The sequence below is a fragment of the Miniopterus natalensis genome, chromosome X, assembly GCF_054644295.1.
Source record: "Miniopterus natalensis isolate mMinNat1 chromosome X, mMinNat1.hap1, whole genome shotgun sequence".
In the NCBI taxonomy this organism is placed as follows: Eukaryota; Metazoa; Chordata; class Mammalia; order Chiroptera; family Miniopteridae; genus Miniopterus; species Miniopterus natalensis.
This window is the reverse complement of record NC_142103.1, coordinates 30812985-30818155: the sequence shown is the minus strand read 5'-3', so window position 1 is coordinate 30818155 and position 5171 is coordinate 30812985. Positions and strand designations below refer to the sequence as shown.

The 5171-nt window shown below is 36.4% G+C and overlaps 1 pseudogene; it reads right to left on the bottom strand.

Annotated features, from left to right (window-relative positions):
* Window positions 1-401: 401 nt before the first annotated feature.
* Window positions 402-1358, bottom strand: LOC107524020 (sodium/potassium-transporting ATPase subunit beta-3 pseudogene; annotated as a pseudogene).
* Between the last annotated feature and the right edge of the window lie 3813 nt (window positions 1359-5171).

Genomic DNA, 5171 nt, shown 5'->3' with positions numbered 1-5171 from the left:
TGTGCTACATTTCTTTTTTTTTTTAACCTTTCAAATCCACTTTTATTTCCTGTGATCCTCTTCACACAAAGAACTCCACACACATTTCTTGCAGCTGTTCATGTTGGTCAGGTACCATTTAACCCTTAAAAATTTGCTGGCATCAAAACATGACAGTTAACCAGTGTTAAATCTACAAAATATTTACATGGCACAGCACATTAAGCTTTAGACAGTTGGCAATTAAACCACATAAAAAAATAGGACAAGACCCACGTGTTCAGAATCAGGTGTTCACAGCCCCCATCTGGCGACTGGACAATGGTTACCAAAGGCAGCAGAAGCAAGGGGCAGTTACTTCAGAGGACATTGAGCACTATGATGGGGAAGTACATTACAATGTTACCGCAGTGTCATGTACCACCCCAACTCTCTCTCAGGTGGTCTCCTAATTCTAGAATGTCAGGTCCGGCTGATACAAAATGAAGACAGACAACACAACATTTACTCTGTGGACATATTCTAACTCCTACTATGCACGCATTATGATTTTGAACACAACTAGTCCTAAAAACTTGTCACGATCAACACGGTTTTTCAGGTTGGGTGATCCAACAATCTTGCACTCGACTGTTACTTCTTTTGGGGTTTTGCTAGCACCGAGGCTGAGTTGAATAGCAACTGATGGCTGCAGATAGCTCACATGCAGTTTTTTTCCATAATGTGGAAAATATTTTAAGTCCATATGTCCATCTGGAGGATAAGCTATTAGATCTGTCATGTTTCCACCCTTAGAACTACCAGAGCATGATATCTTCAGTTCGCTTTGAGGCTTCAATCTAATTATTCTGTTCATTTTTACAAGAATACAAGGGTTCCCACTGGAGTAGCCAAAGTTAGGATCCTTCATCCCACTGCATTCCTTAAGTAAGTCAAGAGGAAGCTGATGTGCTTCATAAACTGAACCCTTCTGTTCAAAGAGCTGTCCATCCTGGCAGGCTCAGAGAGTCTTCTGTTCTCCTGAAGCATATGGCTTCAGAAAGTTCTTAAGGTCTTCAATGTACCCTTTAGAGGACTCTGGTTCAGACATACTGAATGACTATTCTAACGCTGACACCAGTTTTGGAAAAACTGTTAAGTCCTGGACTAGGAATCTGGTCTTGGTATTTTGGAACCTCATCGTTCAGAGTCTGAAGCATAAACCACATTGTGAATGTGAAGAGCATGGCCAGGAACCCATAAAAGATGAGGTAGAAGAGCAAGATCAAACCCCAGCTCTTGGCCCTGCGCCCCAGGAACTCTCGGGTGGTCGGGTTGTAGATGAAGAGCTTCCACTTGGCCAGGCTCTTGCTGAAGGTCTTCTTGTCTTTCTTCATCATGGTGTGTGCATCGAGGGTGAGGGGGGCAGCAGCGTCAGAAGGTGGACCAGCTAGGACACCTCCTCACTGGAACCGATTGCGCGGTCACCAGCCGGGCTGCCCCTGAGGCCGTGGGGGCCTGACGTCTGTGCTACATTTCTTGTTTTGGGTTGAGGGACAGAAAATAAACACCATTGAATGCTTTCAAAAATATGTTTAAATGTTCATATTAAAATGTAAGGATAACCACTAGTAGAATACACATGCAAAGAGAGACACATAAACATAAATACAAACATATAATCACACACATATTTCAAAGTATTTAAGGAAAAACATAAATTTTAAAAAATACATGCATGGATAATAGAAAAGACAAAATTATACAATAGGAAAAAAACCAAATATATGAAATATACAAATATGTTCATATTCATATATTCAAACTCTCACAGATTGGCTTAAAAATCCAATTAAGTGGTATTTACATGAGACACAGGAAGTCTGAAAAGAAGTGATGAAAATATTCTAGGGAAATAGTAATAAAAATGCAGGTGTGGCATTTTTAATATCAGAAAAAATAATTCAAAGCAAAAAGTATCAAAAGGGCACAGAGAATGTATTTCATATTGGAAGAAAAATTTATCAAAATATATAACAGTCATGAACTTTTATTACTTAATTATACAGTTTCAAAATTTATCAACAAAAACTGATAGAATTTCAAGGAAAAATCTTCAATTATAGTGAAAATTCAGCATACTTCACTAAGTTTCTAGATCAAGTATATTTAAAAAAGTAAGAAAGACTATAGAGAATTTGAATTTTACAATGAACAAACTCAATTTAATATACCAATATTATAAACACACAGATTTGTACCTGTAAAAAAAGAACACAAATTGTTTTCAAAGAAATATGATATAGTCTCAAAAACTGACCATATACTAAGACTCAAGCAATAATTCTCAAAAAATTAGAAAATTAAGATCTTACAGGCCACTTTGTACTTTCTGACCACCATGCAATAAAATTAGAAAGCAACAACCAAAATGTAGCAAGACAAAACAAGCAAAATCTTATCTAGTCATGAGCTGCTGAAAGACAGGGGTGCGTTCTGAAAAATGCATCATCAGGTGATTTTATTGTGCAAACACCATAGAGCGCACTTACACGAACCTAGATGGAACAGCCTACAACACACCTAGGCTGGGCTGTATAGCCTATTGTTCCCAGGCTACAAGCCTGTACAGCACGTTACTATATAAAACAACTCGAGATTAAATCAAAGCACAAGAGAAAATCATGCCATCAAGAGACATGGTAAACAGAGATGTACAAGGCTACTGACAGTGTAACTTGGCATACAGCAAATTTTTTTTAGTAGTAGAAAGAGTACATTCTACAGTTACCATAAAAAGTATAGTATAGTAAATACATAAGCCAGGAACATAGTCAGTCGTTTATTATCATTGTCAAGTATTGCATAATGCACTTAATTATATGTGCTATTCTTTTATACAACTGAAAGAGCAGGGGCTTTGTTTATACCATCACCACAAACTCATGAATAATACACTGCCTACTTAAGTGGGTCATAATGCCTGTGACATCACTAGGTCATAAGACATTTTTAAGACTACTATAATCTTATAGGATCATCGTTGACCAAAGCCAAGATGTTGTTATGAGTCACATAACTGTACACCTGCAAACTTAAATGTACGTTTTGGAATATATCTTGTGCTAAGAAAATTAAAATAAAATCACAGTTTCTTTAGAACTGAACGGCGTCACATATCACACTGGTAGAGTGTGACCAAAGGGAGATTTAGGGGGCTACATACAGCTCAGATAAAATGAACATACAGAAAACAAGAAGAGTACAAAATAAATGAAACACTCTTTTGACTCAAGAAGCTGAAAAAAGAACCATAAAATAAATTTTATTAAATTGAAGAAAGAAGTTAATAAAGAGAAGTGCAGAAATTCATAATCGAAAACAAAACAAAATATAGACTTGATCGATAAAACAAAACAAACTGCAAGGACCGAGAAAATGGACAAACTCTGGTTGCATATAATTAAGGAAAAAAAAAGAAGGAAAATTCAAACAGCTTAAGGGGACATAGATAAAGAGGAGATTAAAACTGTTAATTACCATGGACACAGACAATAGTGTGGAGAAGGCGAGGGGGGGATACTGGGTGGAGGGAATCAATGGGCGGAAAAAAGGGGATGTCTGTAATACCTTCAACAATAAAAATTTAAAACAAAACAAAACAAAAAGAAACTGTGGGATTGACCTCTCAGTCTCATTTTCTGCTTTGAGAAATGGTCATAATAGAACCTAAAAGTTTTGTCAATTGAATAGGTACTGAATAAATGCTTTATTAAAAATAATAATAATAAAATAAAACTGTTAATTAACTCATGCTATGGAAATGGTATAAAACATTGATATGGTAAATCACCAAGATATTTGTTGGAGAAAATAATTAAATTGCAAAACCCATGCAATGTATGATCCCCTTCAGGATAAAACACAAAACAAAACAACATTGTGTAAGTAAAAGTGTTAAAAATAAACTGATAATAGTGGTTACCCCTGGGAGACAGGACAGGGCATTTGGGATATTGCTCAAAGTGCATTTAGCCTTACTTGTAATATTTTAATTATTTTACGAAGAGAACAAACTTATTCTCTTATTACTTATTTAATTAAAATTGGCCTAAAAGTAACAATCACAACAAAACAACAACATTGACCAATTATCTTGTTATGACTGGATTACAGAGATAATGGAGAGAGTTTAAGGAAACAATGAGGCTGAGGGGGCTGGCAGGAGTCAGATTAGAGTCTTGGAAAATATGATTGATTTTTGCCAGGAAGGTGAAACGGGGAGTATTTGAAGAGCATTAAGAAAGATTTGTGTTTGAGAAAGTTAATCGGATGCTGGAGAATATGTTTGGACAAGAATGCATTTTAGTCAAGCAGTTATTTGTGAGCATACCTTGTTTTCCTGCCTAAGCAGTATGTTTTTGAGAGCAAGGCGAGTGTTTTGTTCATTTTGGGACCCTGCCGCAGCACTTAGTCAGAGGCTTATTTGTAAGGAAGCATTTAAGAAAGCTTGTTCAGTTCCATCTGAATGGTGTTGCTCTATCTGACTCCATGCGAAGGTGTTCACAGCGTGTATTCCTCTCCCAAATGATCATTGGAAGGATTCTGTGATTCTCGGAGGGAAATACTTCAAGTCCAAAAATTATCAGTTATTAATTACAACCACTGTGGAATATTGTGATATGTTTTCCTGGCATTAAACATTGTAATTTAGTAATGTAATAGTTATTAATAGAAAATGAATATATGGTTAAAGTCGTTATGGCTCATTATGGACTCTAAATATGTCTTTTCAAACTACATGAGAACAACCTGAAAATGTTTCAATACTCTGCAAAAACGCGAATTGTTCCCTAGGCCCTTTGTTTGACCCAAGCACGGGGACATTTATACCAGCTGCTTAAAGTAACAGGAGCACAGGTTGAAATTATATCTGGAGTTCAAGCAGATCTAAGTGACCAAAGAGTCCTTGATGCATAACTGCCGTGATTTTTGTCTTTTAAAACATCTGGAATCAAAGAAGAGGTGGCCTATCAGAATAAACTGCTATGAGGAGCAAAGTTTTCTCAGGGGTAAGCTGTTAATGTCCCTCAGGAATAATTCCACAAGAAGCATCTTACTGTCAGGCTGTCACCTACAAGGCTCTTACATCAAGCACTTTTGGACTACAGTAATAATAATAATAATAGTAATGAGTCATTTTACTAAATCTC